Source organism: Dama dama, chromosome 20 (genome assembly GCF_033118175.1).
Source record: "Dama dama isolate Ldn47 chromosome 20, ASM3311817v1, whole genome shotgun sequence".
Lineage (NCBI taxonomy): Eukaryota > Metazoa > Chordata > Mammalia > Artiodactyla > Cervidae > Dama > Dama dama.
In genome coordinates, this window is record NC_083700.1 from 54,199,114 (window position 1) to 54,222,177 (window position 23,064).

Below are 23,064 nucleotides of genomic sequence, written 5' to 3' on the forward strand. Positions count from 1 at the left end.
TAGAAAATATAAATCACTTGCTCAAGGTCTCACTGTTAATGACCAAAGCCTCTTTCTCCTGAATGAGCCCCCTATTGGTTATTGGTTAACTCCTTCATTATTATTCCACCTAATATATCAGTTTAGGATGGGGCCACAGTCCTCCTGCAGACAAGGGCCTTTGCTGAATTTCCCCAGAGATCTACACATTTGAGAGGCTATATTTCTTGTGTGAAGGTATGAGCTGTGTCCAAAAACAAGGGCCTTTGCTGAACTTCCCCAGAGATCTACACATTTGAGAGGTTGTGTTTCTTGTGTGAAGGTATGAGCTGTGTCCCCAGTAACAGATCTGACTTAATTCTGTTCCAATATTGTCAGCCAGAAAAGCTAACCCAGTGTTGACAGGTACTCTGATTTTTCAAGAGCATCTGGAAATCCTGAGTCTTGTGTATAACCTCTAAATTCAAAACCTGAATTTTAAATATTGACCCAAACTTAAAAAAAAGGCGAACACTGTGCAGGCCAAACAAAACAGGCTTATGGGCCAATCTAACCCTTGGGCACCATTTTGACCTTTGACCTGTACATCAAAAATGGTCAAGCTCTTGGTTTCTCTGCTCTGTAATTAAGTAAGCACGAGGTCTAATGATATGCACAGATATGAGCTGCAAATAGTCATCACTGGCATGGGGACTGCGTGGCCAACATTAGGGGCCATAGCTCATTTATCAGCATATAGATTGATGTGTAGAATTTAAAAATAAATTGTCTCTTTTACATTTTTTTTATTCTTCTCTTCTTGTTTGATGCTGGCTGTGACAGGAGCTTGATCATCCCTATTTGTAGGATATAGCAAACTCAAGCAAGTTCTTGACCTGGAATACCTCCCTGCCTCTTTGGGTTCCTAAGTAAGCATTTAAAAAATTTAATTCTAAATTAAAAAATTTAATTTAGTTGAAGAAAAACAGCTCTTAACAGTAATTGAATTGATGGGGTGAGAACCCAAATAGTAATAACTGAATCTCTTTTGTTGTTCAGTTGCTGAATCATGTCCAACTCTTTGCATTCTCATGGACTACTGTAGCATGGCAGGCTCCTCTCTTCTCCACCATCTCCCAGAGTTTTTTCAGATTCATATTTATGTCCATTGAGTCAGTGATGCTATCTAACCATCTCATCCTTTGCTGCCCCCTTCTCCTTTTGCCTTCAGTCTTTCTCAGCATCAGGGTCTTTTCTAAGAATCTCTTAGAAGGTTAAAAAAAAAAAAAGAAAAGAGCCAGAGAGAGAAAGAGTATAGGACAGCATCTTGGTTCTAGTCACCACTTTGGATAGGGAGTTTTGAAATCTTGATCTCTCTCCCTGGCTTTTCTTCAAGTCTGCCTAGTCTTCTATCTGTCCAGATTCTACCCCAGGCTCCACAAGCATAGAGACCTTGTCTGTCTTGTCGCAGCACTGGCCCCAGGCACCAGCACACGGCCTTAACACAAGTAGGGGCTCAACAGATACTTGCTGATTGACTCCTTGATGTTTCCCCTTCAATGTCACCCTGTCACCCCAAATCTACTCTGTCCAAATCGAATGTGTCTCCAACTCAGTTCCCTTATGAACACCTTGTTCCCATGAATGGCATTTATCATTTTCTCATTCTCACAGGCTAGGAAGTGTCAAGTCAGCTCTGAGATCCCCATTTTCTCCATCCTGTCAGACACCAGAACCTATGAGTCTTCTGTGAATGATGTTCACTTGGCTTCTCTGCCCTTCCCTTCCTCTTCACATCACTCTAGTTCAAGCCCTTGTGACCTCCAGGGGCTACTGCAAGAGTAACTTAACTCATCCCCACAGGTCTTGTGTCTTCCCCTCCCTAATCTATTCTGTTTATCACAGAAAAACACATTTTTGAGGACTTTAGCCCCTTGCTAAGAAGTCATTTTGGTCTCCTATTGTTTATTACTGAGTCTAAAGTTAGCTTTTTACTATAGACCAGTCACAACTTATTCATACCTAACACTCCAGTATTAATTTCTGTTATGCCCTTACCTAAATCCTCCGTTTTAGTCAGATGGTTCCATTGGCAGTTCCCAGAAATACCAAGCACAGACTTTCTTTTTCTTTTTTGCTTATGGTATTTTCTTAGCCTTTTCCATTTAAGTGAATCTTAACTTAAATTTCTGTTCTATACTAGTTTTTTTGGGAGACAAATTCTTGTCTTCTTCCCTTCCTCTCCATTCCCTTCCTTTCTTCTTCTATCCATCTCTCTTTGTTTTTCTTTCTTTTCCTCAACATGAATTTCTCTGATGGTCTACCACACTCATATACTGAATATGGAATTCCATATACCATTTTGTAGAAAGGCAGTGAAGTTTAGTGGTCTGTGGCGTATAGACTCTAGAGCCAGGCAACTGATTTCAAATCCTGGTGCCACCATTCACTATTCCTGGTGATCTCAGTCAAGTTGCTAAACTTCTTTGCATGCTACATTGAAAATAAAAATAATGTCTATCTAACAAGATTGCTGAGAGGATTAAATGAATCATTGCAGGTAAAACAATGCCTGGCAGAAAGTAAGCACTAAATGATGATGATGATAGTGGTGGTGGTGATGTTATTTATTCTTTTTTGTGTGCAGCATTTTTCCATAACAGATTTGTAAACTCTTTCAAGTCAGATATCTGAACAGAGGAGACTCACAGGTGTGATGCAGAGGTTCCCAGTGGTCAGGAGAGCAGGCATATCAGATTAGGCAGGTCTCGCAGCTTCTTTGAGACCCCCCTTTGCTTAACATGTAAAATAGAAATATTTCTTGCATGTATATAGTGTATTATCATTAAAGTGTTTCATGTGCAATAACTCATTAGCTACCTATTTATCTCACATATAATTTACATGAAGCACTTTGGAAACTGAGGCATGCAGATGTAAACTGTATAACCAAGGTGCTCAATAAGTGCTTTTTGAAGAAAGAGATCAAAGTTTTGCTTTTTCTCTCCTCCCCCTAATGTAAACTTCAAATAAAAAAGATTGTAATTTATTTTTGATGTTTTCAGGCAATAGTGTCTTGGTCTTCTCATGGAGTACCCTCCCACCCTCTCCCCAACCTTCCAGAAAAGCATTATTTCTTTTGGAAGAGCAAGTGGTGAATGTGAATAGAGGTGCCTGGTATGCTGATGCCTGGAGAAATAGTAAGAATGCAGGAGTCTCTTAAAATAATGTTCCAACACTTATTCTATAGAATTTAGTTTTTCTTGTCTCCTGTTTATCACAGTGATTACTATCTCTTTTCTGAGGTAAAAAAAGAGGCTCGATTTAGAGTAAGCAGGTATTTTGTTGTTGTTTAGTGGCTAAACTGTGTCCGACTCTTTTGTGATTCCACTGACTGTAGCCCTCCAAGCTCCTCTGTCCATGGGATTTCCCAGGCAAGAACACTGGAGTGGGTTTGCCATTTCCTTCTCCAGGGGATCGTCCTGTCCCAGGGATCTAATCTAGTTCTTCTGCACTGGCAGGTAGATTCTTTACCACTGAGCCCCATGGGAAGAAAACCCAATAATCATTATGGGAGAAGAGAAAATCAGAAACTGGAAATAAGGACAATAAAGATATTAGATTAAAAATGAATAAAAGGTGGAGCCATATAAAATGAATGATTTTTTTCTTTCAGGGCAAGAAACTGACTCACTTAGTCTTTGAGAAGCAGAATATTATCAAAGAACATAGTAAAAATAATGAGTACAGAAGGGTATATGATATGACCAGCTGTGGGTATTCCTAGGCTGGCTTCTGTGCTAATTATGAAGTATCCCAGCTCTCATTCCATATTCAGGCTAAGCATCCATAAACTTCTCTCTCTAGCATGATGAGACCTAGGAAGATATTCAAATACCAAAGTAACTATGGAAATAGGAGGAACAAAGAGTTCTTGAAAGTCTCTGGGTAAAGATAAGGAAAATAGAATAAAGACGCTCTCACAGCAGGGGCTTGTGACAGATCTCCAAATCAGGAAGTCAGGGAAGATGAAGTGGAACGAAGCCAAATCTCTACATCCAGGGAGATGGACCATAGATTTCAACTACCCAGTTAACTTTCAGATAATTCACTCAGGAGAACAGAACTGGAAGCGTATAAAACATAAGCTTAATTCTCTCAGTAAATGATGCAAAAAGAGAGGCAAGAATTTTGAAAATGGTCTTACATTTGGAAAAAAGATTTTATGGGCTATCTGAATATCTAAAATAACCTAGAGAAGAATGATCATGAATTAACCACATTTTAAGTGTGAACATTATTTGAAAATGTTAAGAAACCAAGCTGAACTTACTTATTAGTTTTATGGTAAAGAAAAACATATATCAAAAATGTCTGAAGGAAGACTATGATTTATGTCATACCAAATAAAAGGCTTCCTAGGTGGTGCAGGGGTAAAGAATCTGCCTGCCAATGCAGGAGACACAGGAGGAACAGGTTCTATCACTGGGTCAGGAAGATATCCTGGGACAGGAAATGGCAACTCACTCCAGTATTCTTGCCTGGAGAATCTCATGAACAAAGGAGCCTGGTGGGATCCAGTCCATAGGGTCGCAAAGAGTTGGACACAAATGAAGCGACTCAGCACAAATTAAAAAGCAAGAGGTACTGAAACCAAGCAGGGCCCTATGGGGCTTCCAGGCACAAAGGCCTTTATGTCCCCCATTTCTTATAGGTAAGACTTCAGCCATCATGACCTTCCGAGTTCCAAAGCTTTCAGTCTGTCTGCCTTCTGATGGAGAAGGATAAGAGGCTTATGGAAGCATCATCTTGAAGCATCTAAACTGAAGAAAGTAGGGAAAACCACTAGATCATTCAGGTATGACCTAAATCAAATCCCTTATGATCATACAGTGGAAGTGACAAATAGATTCAAGGGATTAGGTCTGATAGACAGAGCACCTGAACTACTATGAATGGAGGTTCATGACATTGTACAGGAGACAATGATCAAGACCATCCCCAAGAAAAAGAAATGCAAAAAAGCAAAATGGCTGTCTGAGGAGGCCTTGAAAATAGCTGTGAAAAGAAGAGAAGTAAAAGCAAAGGAGAAAAGGAAAGATATACCCATTTGAATGCAGAGTTCCAAAGAATAGCAAGGAGAGATAAGAAAGTCTTCCTCAATGATCAGTGCAAAGAAATAGAGGAAAACAATAGAATGATAAAGACTAGAGATCTCTTCAAGAAAATTGGAGATACCAAGGGAACATTTCATGAAAAGATGGGGTCAATAAAGAACAGAAATGGTATAGACCTAAGAGGAGCAGAAGATATTAAGAAGAGGTGGCAAGAATGCACAGAAGAACAATGCAAAAAAGCTCTTCACGATCCATATAATCATGATGGTATGATCACTCACCCAAGTTAGACATCCTGGAATGTGAAGTCAAGTGGGCCTTAGGAAGCATCCCTATGAACAAAGCTAGTGGAAGTGATGGAATTCCAGTTGAACTATTTCAAATCTTAAAAGATGATGCTGTGAAAGTGCTGCACTCACTGTGCCAGCAAATTTTGAAAACTGAGCAGTGGCCACAGGACTGGAAAAGGTCAGTTTTCATTCCAATCCCAAAGAAAGGCAATGCCAGAGAATGTTCAAACTATCACACAATTGCACTCATCTGACATGCTAGTAAAGTAATGCTCAAAATTCTCCAAGCCAGGCTTTAACAGTACATGAACCATGAAGTTCCAGATGTTCAAGGTGGATTTAGAAAAGGCAGAGAAACCAGAGATCTAATTGCCAATATCCATTGGATCATCAAAAAAGCAAGAGAGTTCCAGAAAAACATCTAATTCTGCTTTATTAACTATGCCAAAACTTTTGACTGTGTGGAACACAATAAACTGTGGAAAATTCTTAAAGAGATGGGATTACCAGACCACCTGACCTGCCTCTTGAGAAATCTGTATGCAGGTCAGAAAGCAACAGTTGGAACTGGACATGGAACAACAGACTGGTTCCAAATAGGAAAAGGAGTACATCAAGGCTGTATATTTTCACCCTGCTTATTTAACTTGTATGCAGAGTACATCATGAGAAATGCTGGGCTGGAGGAAGCACAGGCTGGAATCAAGATTGCTGGGAGAAATATCAATAACCTCAGATATGCAGATGATACCACCCTTATGGCAGAAAGCAGAGAAGAACTAAAGAGCCTTTTGATGAAAGTGAAAGAGGAGAGTGAAAAAGTTGGCTTAAAGCTCAACATTCAGAAAACGAAGATCGTGGCATATGGTCTCATCACTTCATGGCAAATAGATGGGGAAACAGTGGAAACAGTGTCAGACTTTTTTGGGCCTCCAGAATCACTGCAGATGGTGACTGCAGCCATAAAACTAAAGGATGCTTACTCCTTGGAAGGAAAGTTATGACCAACCTAGACAGCATATTAAAAAGCAGAAACATTACTTTGCTGACAAAGGTCTGTTTAGTCAAGGTTATGGTTTTTCCAATAGTCATGTATGGATGCAAAAGTTGGCTTATAAGGATAACTGAGTGCTGAAGAATTGATACTTTTGAACTATGGTGTTGGGGAAGGCTCTTGAGAGTCCCTTGGACTGCAAGGAGATCCAACCAGTCCATCCTAAAGAAAAGCAGTCCTGAATATTCATTGGAAGGACTGATGCTGAAGCTGAAGCTTCAATACTTTGACCACCTAATGTGAAGAACTGACTCATTGGAAAAGACCCTAATGCTGGGAAAGATTGAAGGTGGGAGGAGAAGGGGACGACAGAGGATGAGATGGTTTGATGGCATCACCAACTTTATGGACATGAGTTTGAGCAAGCTCTGAGTTGGTGATGGACAGGGAGGCCTGGCATGCTGCAGTCCATGGGGTCACAAAGAGTCAGACACAGCTGAGCGACTGAACTGAACTGAAATATATATTTACTATAAATGCCTTATTGGATCCCTATTTTCTTATTATGGTTTGAAATTAGCTGTGAGTTTTTTTGATGTATGTTATCTATTTCTGCAATCCCCCACCCTCCCAAATATGGAAGTTTCCACATGGTTTCTTATCCTCTTATCTGGCTTGTTCATAAGGTCTCTTGAGGCCTAGCCTTGTAATTCACACAATGTCACTTCCTCCTCATTTAGTTAGACCCAGTCTCAAGGCCATCCCCTATTTAAGGAATGGAGAAGCTGCCTCCTCTTTGTGAGAGAGGATAGAAAAAATTGGTGGCTTATTTTCAACCTCTCTAAGTATTTAACTCAATTACAGAATGGGCTAAGCAATATGAAAAAAATCTGACTTAAATGGAATCCTCCTGAATCACTTCAGAGTGTTACTGCCATAAAGCTGCTCCATTGTTCCTCCCCTTCTTTTCCAGGGTCTTTTTGGCAGGTATGCTCTTGAGGAAGTTCAAGACTGGATACTGCATGGATACTGAGCCAATTGGGGCATGTTTGTGGCCTTAGCTACTATTTGTTTCTTGCTAATCAGTATTTCACATTTAAGTCTGCTACCAATTTAGTGATACATAAATTGCATCGAATTTCAGAAAGGGAGACTTCTCTGTGTGCCATAAACCTTGTAATAATATTTGTCGTTAACTCAAGTACTGATCCGTAATTCAAAGGAAATTTACATGCCAACACAGTAAGATAAACTTTTTATCTTCTTAAATCTTGGTAATGGAAGGCCTAAAGAGAATAGTTTTAAAAAAGGTTAAGGATGAATTACCTTATTTATTTAGCTGTGACATCCTCACAAGAATTCAGTGGTGACAACAAGCCTGAGTGGGCACCTCTGGTGGTGACTCCACAGTCTAGGCTTCTGCTTCTCTGAGGAGCTGCCAGGATATAGAGAGAGGGGCTCTCTTTGCCCGGGTCTCGACAGCCATCTTGTTGCTCGGAAAGAGTTCCCTGGACCATGGCTTGTTGATTCCGGCCTGTCATCTCACCTAAAGTGAGACAATGGGCTTGTTTCTCCCATGAAATGAAAATGTTGCTAGAAAAGCATCAGTGTTATTGGAAGTTGTTGGTAGCTGAGATACATTGTAGTGCTCTGAAAGGAAGGCCCAAAGCTTCCTGCAGAAGAAATACATGGAGTTGCCCTAGATCCTATCCTTTCTGAGCCTCGGTTTAGTTCTTGGATTCTGTAAGACATTCTTGCTTTCACTTCCCTGTTTTTGCTCTTACTGCTGGAGTTGGTTTATATTACGTGTTATACAAAGAAACTTAACTAACAGAAGATGGCCACAACCATGCCTGAAAGGTTGGAAGATAATTGTTTATCTGGATGCCATTTTATTAATTCACTGATTCATTCAGTAGTCATTTATTGAGGACCTATTGTATGTTAATCACAGAGATAGGCACACAAATAAGGCAGGAGGAAGTGTGGGGAGATAGTCCTGTATACAGATAAGCACACTAAATTGTGATAATGTTCTGGTAGAGAAACTTAGAAAGTGAAGTGGGAGTACAGATCAGAGTTTGAACGAACCCTCCAGGTAGGTTGGGTTACGGGGGTTAATCAGCTTGGAGAAGGATACAAGCTAAGGACTAAATCAAAGCTATACAGAAAATGCAATCTTATTACATTACAGTGGCAGCAAATGAAGAATTTCTACATAGAGGCTGAAGACCAGCTGTTCTCAATATTGACTCAGCTCTGCCGAGTGGAAACTGATTTGAACAGCAGCATGAGAGACTTAGATTATATGTGGAAAAATTTTCTGACAGTGTGAGTTGTCAGTGTTGGCAGATTGTAGAATCTTCTCTGGAGGTTTAAAAAACAACATAGTTCTTCATCTGCCTGGGATAGCTTTATTTGTGATGCAGTATGAAAATAGCGAAATGGAAGATAATAGCCCAAGGTCTTTTCTAATTTAGAGTTTTTATAATTCTGTCACTTTTAAGAAAAACTTTATTGAATCAATGGAAAAATAAAATTACAGGCAGAATGTAATGCAAAAAAAAAAATGGGAAACTAACGAAATTATTAATTCTCTCTTGGGTCAGGAGTGAGAAAGAAGTGAAGAGATTCAAAAGCTTCAGATTTGTTAAGTTAGAAATTATTTTGAAATCACAAAGTCAGTTGTTTTAGAACTCCCTTGTTGGGGCTTAACTGAGTGTTAACCAACAGAGGATCCTGTCTTTTCCTTTCCAATCCAGAATACTTTAGTTTCCCCTAATTCACGTCACAACTAATCTCATCTTGTAGAAGATTTTGTATTTAATGACAAATTTCTTTTGATTGTGAACTGAAGCAAATTTACAGAATAAAACAGTCAAATGAACATTAGCTCTTTATATCACTCAAAATTTACATCTGTCCTTTAAAAAGTTGGCTGCTTACATTTTACTTACAAAATTTTAAAATTCTGCTTTCTTCCACAGGATTGGCTTCATTTATACTCTTTCATGGGTTACTGTATTCGCTATGTAACTGTGTGTGCGCTCAGTTGTGTCAGACTCTTTGAGACCCCCCTATACTGTAGCCCACCAGGCTCCTCTCTTCATGGAATTTTCCAGGCAATACTGGAGTGGGCTGCCATTTCCTACTCCAGGAGATCTTCCTGAACCAGGGATTGAACTCGCATCTCTGGTGGTTCCCTGTACTGGCAGACAGATTCTTTACCACTGAGCCACTTGGGAAGCCCACATTCCCTATGCTTGCCCCATTTAATAACCCATTACTGTGAATCCATAGATTTTAATACATGTAATAAATGGGGTTTGCTGGTGGCTCAGACAGTAAAGAATCTACCTGCAGTGAAGGAGACCTGGATTTGATCCCTTGGAAAAGGGAATGGCTACCCATTCCAATATCCTTGCCTGGAGAATCCCATGGACAGAGGGGCCTGGCAGGCTACAGTCCATGGAGTTGCAAAGAGTCAGATGCAACTGAGTGAGACTAACAATAAATGGGGTAGTTTGAGCTGAGTGGGAGGACAGATGTCCTGGGAGCACTGGTAATGGGATGAAATTAGCTCATCCAGCTAATCCTTTTTGCCTCCTTCCCTCCCTTTCTCCTCCCCCCCTTTCCTTCCTCTCTTCCTTCTTGTCTCTGTCCCTTGCTTCCTCCTTTTCTTCCTTTCTTCCTGTTTTCTTCATCTCCCTTTCTTCCTCCTTCCCCTCTTTCCTTTCTGTCTCCCTCTCTCTTTCCTTTCCTTCCAGTTAAAGAGACTAGCATGAGCTTAAAATTAGAGCCTGTGTTCAGAGAATTACAGGTCTAATTGAGCTAAAGTTAAGGTGTATGATTAGAAAGTTAAATTGGAAAATTAAGCTAGGCAAAATTATGTAGAATTTGTTAAACCACTGGATTTAGTTTATTGGTTGGATTTGGGAAGCAAACACAGCATTTGGAAGATAAGCATGGAAGTGGTGTGTAATGGACGGCTATTAAGAATGCCATTAACATTTTACTTTATATTATATTAAATCCCAAAGATGTACATATATACACCATTATTAAAAAAAAATTTATGTATTTATTTATTTTTATTTTTTCCTGTGTTGGGTCTTTGTTGCTGCCTGTGGGCTTTCTCTTGTGGTGATGAAAGTGAAAAGTGAAGTCACTTAGTTGTGTCTGACTCTTTGTGACTCCATGGACTGTAGCCCACGAGGCTTCTGCATTCATGGGGTTTCCCAGGCAAGAATTCTGGAGTGGGTAGTCATTTCCTTCTCCAGGGGACCTTCTCTACCCAGGGATCCAAACCAGTTCTCCTGCATTGAAGGCAGACGCTTTACCCTCTGAGCCAACAGGGAAGTCCTCTTGTTGTGATGAGTGGAGGCTAATTTGTTGTAGTGCTTGGGCTTCTCACTGTGGTGGCTTCTCTTGTTGTAGAGCATGGGCTCTAGGGCTCCGGGCTCAGAAGTTGTGATGCATTGGTTTAGTTGCTCCATGGCATGTGGGATCTTTCCGGCCCAGAGTACTGAACCCATGTCCCCTGCATTGGCAGACAAATTCTTAACCACTGGACCACCAGGGATGTCTTAGTTCATCAATATTTTGATGTTAGGTTAAGGACTTGTTTTTAAAATGTAACCTTGTTCTAAAGTTTTTTTTTTTCCTCTCTTGAATCATGACCATAATGCATTGCCTATGATTTCCAATTTTCATTTCCTGAAACCCAAACAAAAGTTTAAAGATACCTGCAAAGCAATCTTAGTGTTATATCCCTTGAGATTTTAAATTTTTCCCCAATTTTTTACACTTGTCTCGTCTACATTTACTTTGACAGTAAATTTTTTTTTTAGCAATTGCTTTCATCTAGTCTTATCAAAGTATTCCACTTAAATTTCATTAAAAAATTCTCTTTTTTTCTCACACAGTTTACTGTGTGAGTTTACTTCATCAGTTTACAAAATTTTTAATTCAGTAACAGATTAGAGTAATGAAAACACCACAGATTGATTCGTGATAAGCACACAACTTAGCTGATGTCAGAGATTCACCCCGTGGAGTGTTATTTCCCTTTCATTCATGGGATATATATATATATATGGGCACTGTAGCGTCTGGACCTTGATATCAATACAGAAGCGCCAAGGTAACAAGGGACAAATGTGCAGCATGAGGATGACGTAAGTGTTTTGCCTGAATGAAGTCAATCACTGGAGTAGTAGCTCAAAGAGACAGTAGACTGAGACAGACAAGATTCAAACACACTAAAATGGTATATGTGCTGTGAGTGTATATGTGTAAATGGTGTATATACCATTCATATTCTATACATGGGTCTCTCATCAATTCTAAAACATTTCCTGCCATTTTGTCTTCTAATATTGCATCTTTCTGATTCTCATTCTTTTGAAATTCCTATTGACCATCTATTGAAATTTCCTACACTAGCCATTATTTCTCTTAATTCTGCTTTCATTTATTTCCTCTCTTATTTTCTCTAGGTTGCATTTTGAGTGATTTTTCTAGATTTTGTCTTTTAATTAATCAATTCTCTTTTCAGCTGTGTCTACTTTACATTTCAACCTATCCATTGTATATTTAATTTTAGTGCTTGTATTTTTAAATTCCAGAATTTTTAAAATTTGATTTGTGTTTTAAAGAAGAACTGTTCTTTTACTGCCTTATTAGATTCTTCTTTTATAATTTTGAACACTTCCCTTTATCTTGAAGTTTATTTTAGATTTTTCTTTTCCTCTTGTTCTTAAAGATAAAAATTCTTTTTTTTTTTTTTTAATGTGCATTGCTTCTTCCTGTAAGTTGTTTTTAATGGGAGTCCTAGGTCCTGGAAATATTCCTATGAACAGTGTCCAGCTTGCTTTTACTTTTAAAAGTTCCATCTGTTCTGGCCCAGGTTTATGTTAACTTCCTAGCTTAGATTTCCTCACTTACAGGTAGTCTGAATTCAGACCGCATGTCCCTGTGCAACTTACACCACAGATTTCATTTTTTTTAAGATGTTTTTAATCTGCTGTACTATACAGAGAACTGTTTCTAGCCTAGGTGAACCTATTTCAGGTCCATGTCACATAGTTGAGCAGCCTTCCTTGCTCCTAGGATTATGCAGGTAGCTTGGTTCCAGGTCCCAGAGATCAGGTGTCTGAGGCCTAGACTTCTCTGTCCCTCACGTAGGTATTAAAGACTCCAGGCCTCTATTTTTTTGAATGACCTTGTAAAATTTTGGCTTCAGTTTCTGCTCATGGCTCTCACTTTGAATTCTGTCTTTATTTCTAAGAACTAGATAGTTTTTCTTACTTGTTCACAATGTAGCTATGCATTTAAACTTTGTCATTGTTGTTAAATTGTGTCCAGAATTTCTATGTGTTTAGAGCCAGGGCAGAGGTGTCATGAGTGGAGCAGAAGCAGGGAGTGCAGAGGCTTCTCCATCGATGATCTGTTTCCATGTATGAACCTTTTTACCTCTTTGGCAAGGTTATCCAGTTTAGGGATCTGTGACTCTTTCATCACGGTGATCCTCCACACTTAGCATAGCTTTAGTTTCCGTAAAAAAACAACGCCTAGCATGTTCCAGGTGCTACGCGAAGTGTTTTCCTGTCATATATTATCTAATACAGAAACTCAATGTGTTAGGAACAATTATTATCATCTCCATTTTGCAAAAGAGGAAACTAGGACTTAAAAAGCTTAAGTAATTTTGGCAGATACAATCAGTAGATGACAAAGTAAGATCAGCACCCAGGTGTTACAGAAATGCTAAAAGCCTAGATGGTGGCTCACTGCCAGTCTCTCCAATCTTTGCCCAAGGGGCCTTCCCAGAAAATTGCAGTGTGCCATTCCTTATTCCTTGATAATATTATCTGGGTTGTTACTTTCCTGACAATATTTGATTAGAATAGCTTGCCTGTGTGCTCAGTCGCTCAGTCACTTCCTACTCTTTGCAACCCTGTAGACTCTAGCCCATCAGGCTCCTCTGTCCATGGGATTTTCCCAGGTGAGAATACTGGAGTGGGTTTCCATTTCCTCCTCCAGGAGATCTTCTCAATCCAGGGTCAAACGCGGGTTACCTGCCTTGCAGGCAGATTCTTTACCACTGAGCCACCAGAAAGTGAAAGTGTTAGTTGCTCAGTCATGTCCCGCTCTTTGTGACCCCATTGACTGTAGCCCACCTGGCTTCTCCGTCCATGGAAAGTCCCAGGCAAGAATACTGGAATGGGTTGCCATTTCCTCCTCCATGGGATCTTCCCAACCCAGGGACTGAACCCGGGTCTCTTGCACTGCAGACAGATTCCTTACCATCTGAGTCACCAGGGAAGCCCTATAATATCTTATTCTAACCTATATCTTTCTCTCTGTCCCCAAAGAGCACAGAACTTTGCATACAATTTCTAAAGTCAGAGGAAGATTAGATTAAGGTTGGTGGACTATAGTGTTGACTTTTCTTGGTGCCCAGCTCAAATAGTATCAGGGAGGTGAGCACTAAATAAATATGTTCAAGGACTGAGGAAATTTAATAGAGTTTAAGGGGGAATTGACAATCTCCTTTCACCTTTCCTGTGAAATTACCTCTGTCTCCACCTTTTTTCTTTTTCTTTTTTAGTACCCAAATCTCTCAGTCAAAGAGATTCCTTCTCTCCTGTGCCTTCAAACTTTTCTCTATTGACTCCACCCCAGTGGCTAAATGTGTTAAGTCTTTTCCAGTAATTGAAACACAAACTTTGGGCACCTTCTCAGATTTTCCTTGTTATTTTTTTTAAGAACCATTAATTTTATATTGGATTATATCTGATAAACAATCTTGTGATTGTCCCTTTGCTGTCCACCTGAGACTACCGTGGTTACTTTCTTTATGAAGACACTGCTGGTCCCGGGTCTGGGCTGTTAACCATGGCCATCACTAGTACCTGGATACTCCTTTACTGAATTCTCTGAACAGGCTGCAGTCTGAGTTGGAGCCTTGGGCCTGCCTGGCCCTCCTTATCCACACGTTGAATCCTCTGTTCCAAGGTGCCCTTAATGTTTCATTCAAATTGGATTAAAAACTACATTACAGACATGGAATTTAACATCCTGATGAGTGCTAAGGCCAGATGATATAGCCTAGAATATGGACGAGTAAGTGCCCCACGGGATGAAATGACCACTGAGATTCAAGAGTAGGAAGGGATAGCATAAATTCCTCAACCTTTCCCCTCTGTGGGCTCTGCTGAGGTGTGATTGCTTCTGACAGCCTTTCAAAAAGGCCTGCAGATTCCCCTGCTGAGCAACCCATGTTTCTTTGTGCATCACTATAAAGTGGCAATCAGGGCTCCAAGCAGCTCATCACATGGCTTTGTACCTCTCCTTGCCTATTTCCCCTTATCCTTACCCCTATATCCCTAGACTCACTTTTCACAAACAAGAGTGTTTTGATCTTGACTTCAGGCTCCATTTCCTAGAGGACATGGGCTAAGACACCAATTATAAAAAAAATTTTCCTCAACCCCACAATCTTCCTCCATATATTCTACTTATATGTCTCTTCCTTTGAAACTTTTTGAAATAGACTTTTTTTTTTTCACTCTTTATCTCTGTTCTCTTATCTGCCATTCATTCCTCAGTCTAGCATCTCTCTACCATTTCTCTAAAAGTACTTTCACCAAGATCAATAATGATCTGTTGTGCTTAGATCCAAAGGATAATTTTCAGTCTTTATCTTACTTGATCTGCCTGCAGCACTTGACACTGACCTCACCTCCTTCCAACATTGTCTTGTCCTGAATTCTAGACAGTACATTCTTAGTTTTTATCTTGCCATTATAGCTGCTCCATCTCAGTCACCTTTTACGTCTTGTGAATATGTCTTGATGTTTCCCAGGGTCTGTCCTCAGCCCCCTCCCCTCCTATGCCCTCTCTTCCCTCCTCTTCCTTTCCTCCACTCTTCTTCTAGGTTATAAACTATCCCTGGAAAATATTATTCATTCGCATAGCTTCAAGTGCCAACTATATGCCAATAACTCCCAACACTATACTTAAAATTCAATCTCCTTTCTTAAGAAAGATAGCCTGAATACCAGATTCTTTTTTTTTTTTTTTTTAATCTTTTTAAAACTTTTTATTTCACACTGGGGTATAGCCAGTTAACAATGTTGTGATAGTTTCAGGTGGACAGCACAGGGAATCAGCCATACATACACATGGATCCATGCTCCCCCAAACTTCTCTCCCATCCAGGCTGCTACATAACATTGAGCAGAGTTCCATGTGTGATACAGTAAGTCCTTGTTGGTTATCCATTTTAAATATAGGAGTATGTACATGTTGATCCCAAAGTCCCCAATTATCTCTTCCCTTCATTCTTTCCCCCAATACCAGATTCTTTAGAGATTCTAATTGTCTCCTCAATATTTCCTCTTTCATGTTCTATAGGCTTCTGAAACATGTCCCAAAATGAAATGGTATTTTTTTTTCCCACCTGAATTTGTTCCTATTCCTGCCTCCCTTGTCTCAGTGGCTGTTACTTCCATTCCCAAGCCAGAAATTAGATATCATACTCACTCATCCACAACTTCAAACTCCCATTTAAGATAATTAACTCATCTCAGTTTTCCCAGGACTTTCTGGGTTTTAGCACAAAAGTTCCTACATCTATGGAAACTGGAGTGACTTGCCTGGAACTGTCTCCATGTTAAAGCTGGAAATCTCACATTTTGGGAACCCTTCCAACTTGGGCAAACTAGGGAGGCTGGTTAGCCTTCCCCCTCATCCAGTCAGTCATCGAGACCCATTGACTCTTAGCTGTTTAGAATGTCCAGCTGTCAGTTCTCTTCATCTCCACTGCTGCTGCAATCAGTACAAGGCTTTACCATTTCTTGTCTGCTGCTGCTGCTGAGTCGCTTCAGTCGTGTCCGACTCTGTGCAACCCCATAGACGGCAGCCCACCAGACTCCGCCGTCCCTGGGATTCTCCAGGCAAAAACACTCGAGTGGGTTGCCATTTCCTTCTCCAAAGCATGAAGATGAAAAGGGAAAGTGAAGTCGCTCAGTCATGTCCACCTCTCAGCGGCACTATGGACTGCAGCCTACCAGGCTCCTCCGTCCATGGGATTTTCCAGGTAAGAGTACTAGAGTGGGTTGCCATTGCCTTCTCCGATTTCTTGTCTAAATTGCTGCAAAACTTTGTAACTTTTCTTTGCCTCTATCATTGCTTTTTCTAACCCATTCTCTAAGTTGCTGCTGAAGTAATTTTTTTTAAAGTACAAACCTGATGATGTCATTCTTCTCCTTCAATCTTTTTAACTGCTCTCTATTAGCCCTGAGATAAGATGCACACATTTTTAGATGGCTCACATGATCTCTCATAATATTACCCTGCTATCCTTCCAGACTCATTCCTTCTCACTGTCCTCTTACAATGGATAGATGCCCAGGAGCCATCTATCTCCTCTATAAAAGCAGACCTTGTTTTTACTTTACACTCACATGGACATAGAACACTTGCATGTCTTCACATTCTCTTTCCAAATTCATGTTTACAAAAGTCTTGGAAGCACTAAGAATTCACAGGGGATAGGAAGGGAATATTCCATCACATATGGTAGAGTAACAATCCCCAATTTACCATTTGACACTTTTTTCCCTCAAAGTTTCTTTTCTTCTGTGGAACTCCTAGAATTTTTTTCCCTTTGTCTCTACTTTCCCCCCAAGGTATATAGTCTTCTTGGATCCACTCATGCCTGCACCACTCCCCAGCTCTTTACACTCATCCCTTTATTATTCTGAGCAATTTGGCTTTGTTCTAACCCCTGTTTATAAATATACATTCCCAACTCCATCCAAGGGCTCAACAAAACAAAGTGCCCTTCTATTTCTAGATTCCATTCTTGTTTAGTGCCATTATTTTTAGTTTAAATATGTCCCTTGTAGTCTCACCTCTCATCCCAAGTAGCATATTAAACTTTTTATTTATCAATAAAAATATGATGTTAGTTAAGCTTCTAGAGGAATTATTCTACCAGTGGCTAAGAGAAAAAGTTCCTTCATTTTGTTACATGTACTTCATGTTACATGTACTGTACTGACTTTCCTGCAGTTTTTGTAGTGTTCCTTGTTCTCTGCTACTATGTCTTTGCATAAGCTGCCAACTTACTGAGATATTTCATGTGCTCAGTTGCTTGGTTTTGTCCGACTCTTTGCGACCCCATAGACTGTAGCCAGCCAGGCTCCTCTGTTCATGGAAGTTTCCAGGCAAGAATACTGGACTGGGTTGCCATTTCCTACTCCAGGGGATCCTGACCCAGGGATAGAACCTGCGTCTCCTGCATCGCAGTTGGATTTTTTTTACTGCTGAGCCACCTGGAAAATCCTGAGGCACTTTAGTACCATTTAAAAAAATTGACTGATTAAATAAATATACTTAAAGTTATGAGATTTTTAAGTCTCCTTGCCAAAATTCATCTCTTGCATCAGGAAGAACAGACTGATTTTTATAAATTGAATCAGTGTGAGATATAGTTCATGGGGCTTGATTTGGACAAAGAAATTCCTAATTATATCATGACTCATTTCAGCGTTTTTAATCATCATGGCATGATGAAATTCACTACATTGATCTCTAGGGGATTAGAAAGAAAACTAATTTCAGTTTTTGAAAGTCATTTTCAAGACCTCCAAGGAAGGTTTATAAAGGACATGAAAGGACCTAAGAATTGCATACCTTTTAGTTTGATTCTAAGTCCTAGAATTAGTAGAATTAATCAAAACTGTAATCTCCAGCCCCTTAGAAAACAACAAAATGCAAAACACATGGCCATTGTGTATAGTCAAAGCAATCATACACATTTACAGTTTAGTCATATTCAATTAACCTCATTCATTTTCTTGATAACATCATTGAGTATATCTTCATTTTAACTAGTGCAAATAATTGATGATATTAAGATGGCAGTAGAATAACATCTTATTGTGTATGAAGAGTCACACTATTTGGGTTTCTCTATGGCCTTTTCAATACTCAAGCCCTTGCTCCAAATCCTGGAGAGTACTATGGATAAACAAAACAAATACAGAGTTAGAATTCAGAAATGCAGATTTCCATACAGTTATGTTTTCTTAAGTCATTTAAAACTCTTGGTACTTTCTTATCTTTTAAGCCATCTTTACACACATATTTTAAAGGATAGATTGTCCTTTGTTTTCTTTCTCACTCAGGGAAGTAAGGTAAAGAATACACTTTGAAAATTAAAAATGCTTTGCAATTGTAGGTGGGCCTGTCCTTTTTCAGATTTACAAAGTGCAGTGATGAGAAAATGCACTGTGCCAATCTATTCATCCTTCTTACTATTCAGCTATCCATCAATCTGCTGTTTCAACAAGTATTTATTGAGCACTTAGTATTTGTGTATGACAGATATCTCTGTCCTCATGGAAGTTAAACTCTTGTGTAAGTAATAAATAGACAATTTAAATTCAGTTTTATGTTAAGTTTTATAAAGACCATAGTTTGGAAACTGTGGGATGGTTAGATTAGGGAGGGAAAGTTTTCCACAAAAAGTGATGTTTAGGGTGAGAGCTGATCTCTCAGCTCTCATGGGAAAATATGAGCTATCTTGGGGGCTCATGGGAAGTACAAGTAACAGCAGGGCAAAGAGAGGAGACTGTTCCAAGCAGAGAGAACATTGTATGCCAAGGCCCTAGGCAAGAATCAGTGTAGTTTAATAAAAACATCAAGGTAGCTGCTCTGCCAGGTAATCTTCTCTTGAATTGTTTATGAACAATGTAGTAGTAGTTGTCGTTTTTAGTGGCTAAGTTGTGTACAACTCTTTTCGACTCCTTGGACTGACTCCTGTCAGGCTTCTCTATCCATAGGATTTCCCAAGCAAGAATACTGGAGTGGGTTGCCATTTCTTTCTTGAAGAGATCTTCCCGACTCAGGGATCGAATCTGTGTCTCCTGCATTGGCAGGTGGATTCTTTACCACTGAGCCATCAGGGAAGCCCAATGTAGTAGTTAGTTCCATTGATTATCTGATGTGTGAAAGGTGTGGAGTTTATCCATTCTGTTCTTTTTACTTCAACTGTTCTTTTACTTCAAGTCTTAGATTGAAGTGTAACATCCCTGACAGCTCTCTAGGTCTTTTATTATTTTAAAATAAATCCCTGGCAGTGGATTGCTAAGATTCCAAAGCTTTTGGTTGTAGGATATGATTCTTTGAGTTGAAACACTGTAATTATCAGTGGTACCCAATACCACTCTTCTCATTTGGGTTCCTATCTCTTCTCATTTGGGTCTTGGAGCCTTTAGATACCTTTTCCTATGTTAAAGAGCCATTAAATTATGGCTATTATATTGAGTATAGGCTAGACCTGGGGCAACAATGTTCTCCACATATTAGAATCAAGAGCAGCACGACCACTGTAATATATGAAGATCAAGAACAACCACAGAGGCTGACCACTAACTGCAACAATACAGGACAACAAGGGAACTAAAACGTTTATCATGGACACAAGCATATTAACTGTCTGATTTGAGTGATCAAGTCTTCTAGTCTGAAAGCATGCACAGTATCACCTGCCATGGCACCTTCCTAACATCCTATTATTAGAATAGCTAAATCTTGGAAACAAGAATTTTCTCCCAAAGTTCCCTTAAAGTTGATAGCTTGTTGAGCAGAAAATAAATTCCTAAGCAATGTTTAATAAAAATGGGAACCTGGAACTGAGGAATAAGAAAAAGGCAAATGAAGTGGAAGTTTACAAAACCCAAATACAAATTTGGGTCTATTTATTTAGGGCTGACAGTTTATGATTCCGAGGGAAATTGAGCAATCAAACATACTCAGAATGATTGCTAAACATCTCCAGCCTTGACTAACAACATGAAATACCCAAGAATAACAACATGAAAGAAAATAGAGTTCCTCTCCAGTCTGATTATTTGGCTACCTGGGTAAATTTAAGTAGGGGGAAGAGAAACAGGTATGTCATACATGAGGGTAGTAGACTAAAGTCTAAGAGGCATATGTCACACCAAGAAACATTAGTGATTCAAATCTCTTTATACCCAGTTCCCTTGTACACAGGCAGTGGCAAAACTTCTGTTGCAATTGTTTTCCTGATACAGGAAACTTTGCAGATGATGTCCTAACTCTTGAGTAAAAAGAGAAGATCCCACATATGAACCTTCTCTTATTAGATTTTTTTTTTCTACCATAAAACTTCCTGTATCTCTTAGAAATCTTTTGGTTGCAGGTGACCAAATTTGTGTAACAAAACATCTATTGGCTCAAATAAAAGGGCCAGAGGTAGGTGTTGTCATAGGTGCGGTTTGATCTGGGGGATCAAATGACTTCTTATCACCTCACAACCCTTTCTTCTTTTATGTGCCAGTTTCATCTTCAGGTTGTTTCTTTAATCAGACAATATGGTAGAAACATTTCTAAGCTTCATATCTTCACCTTCAAAATCCAGTGGAGAGCTTCCCTGGTGGCTCAGTGATAAAGAATCTGCCTGCCAATGCAGGAGACATGGGTTCAATCCTTGAACTGGTAAGATCTCACATGAAAAGTGAAAGTAGCTCAGTCGTGTCTGACTCTTTGTGACCCCATGAACTGTAACCTGCCAGGCTCCTCTGTCCATGGGATTTCCCAGGCAAGAATACTGGAGTGGGTAGCCATTCCCTTCTCCAGGGGATCTTCCCAGGAAGCCAGGTCTCCTGCACTGCAGGAAGATTCTTTTACCACTGAGCCACCAAGGAAGCCCCCAGATCTCACATGCTATGGAGAAAACAAGCAACAAGAGAAGTCACCACAGTGATAAGCCCGTGTACTGCAATAAGAGTAGCCCCTACTTGCTGCAACTAGAGAAAGTCTGTGGGCAGCAATGAAGAACCAGTGCGGCCAAAAATTAAAAAGCAAACAAACCAACAAACAAATGAATTACTTAACATTTTTTTAGTTTTTGTATGGGTTGGAGTAATTTCAGGCGCATGAAATAAAGACTCAAAATAGCAGTATATTATACAAGATAGAAGTGTATTTCAGTTTCATTTAAAATCTGATATGGTATAGTAGCTCTGCGCTGTAAAACTATAAAGGACCACGGTGTTGCTCCATCTTCTCCAGGTTGTTGCTTTCATCTCCATTGTCCAACATGGGTCATGATTGTGTCCCAATTCCAATGGAAGGGGTAAAGAAGAGAAGGATATGTCTCTTTTCTTTAAATCAGTTTCTCAACATTAGCACTATCAACATTTTGGGCCAGATTATTTTTTATTAATGAAGGATGTTCTGTATACTGTAGGATGTTTAACAGCATCCCTGGCCTCTATCCACTAGATGATGGTAGCATCCCCCTTACCCCAGTTGCATCAATGAGTGTAACTCCAGGCCTGCCAAATATCCACTATGCTCAGTTGCTCAGTTGTGTTCAACTCCTTGTGAGCCTTTGGACTGTAGCCTGCCAGGCTCCTGTGTCCATGGAATTTTCCAGGCAAGAATACTGGAGTGGGTTACAATTTCCTACTCTGGGGAAATGTCCGCTAGTGGGGCATATTTTATTTCTGCACACATTCTTTGGCTCGAACTGAGTTGTGTGGTCAATCACAGCTACAAAGGAGACTGGGGAGTGTGATCTTTTTCTTTTTTTCTTGATGGCTTTGTGCCATCAAGAATGAGCCCAGTAATTTTCTCAGTCACAGTGTTCAAGTGGAAGTGTGCCATCTTTGTTAACATCAACCTGGGAACACAATGATGATAACAGACAATGATTATTGAAGTTTTGCCTTCATCCACCTCCAGGATTCTACAAAACTGTCCTCAAATATTTCTGAAACTCTTCGGGATGCATTTCATATTTGTAAAGATCCTTTTAATTTCAACTATGGGAAACTTGGAGATCCAATAATGTTTTCATTGTGCCCATTTAGAGGGCATGGAAGTCTGTGTCAGGTTTAATTTCTAGTCTCTCTCAAAGCTTTCTCTTCAAAGCTGTTGATACAGAATGTTATTCTTGCCATTTCTGCTAAAACCAGTGGTGTCAACTCAAGCCATTACCCATCCTGCTACACTTTAAATCACTTCCCACCCCCATCTTTGATCTTGATGAAATACTGATGAGGGCTTCAAAGATGCCATAGACATTTTAGTAAATCGAGCTTTTCTGCATGGCTTCTTCCCTCCTTAGGGCTCACAGCAAGACTAGGTGTTGGGATGGAAGACAGTTCCGAGTAACACAAACCTTGATGTTCTCAAAATCATTCTTATATTCTCTGTATAACTGAAGCATTGTTATTGAGTCAAGCTTACATGCTTGACTCTTAGAAGAATTATTTCCCCCAATTATTTCTCAATCCCACAAGTGAATAGAATTCAGGTATAACATACCATATATTTTCCTGACCAGCCCAACATGTGGAGATGCAGGTTAGGCTCAAAGCAGAAATATTTCCTATTGATTAATTAATTCATTGTTTCACTGAAAACAATCGGCACATTTACTAAAGGTCTACTACACAAAGGCACATTCTAGGTCTTAAATTTGCAGCTGTGAGCACCACTGACACGACCTTGGCCTATCCAGTCTAACAGCTCCCTCCTCCTTCACATTGTCAGTCTGTGGTCTATGTGCTCAGTGCATTCTTTCATTGGAAGTTAAGTTAGATCAGAATTTCTCTGCTATCAGTGGCTGTCAGTAGTGCACACTAGGGCAGTTCAA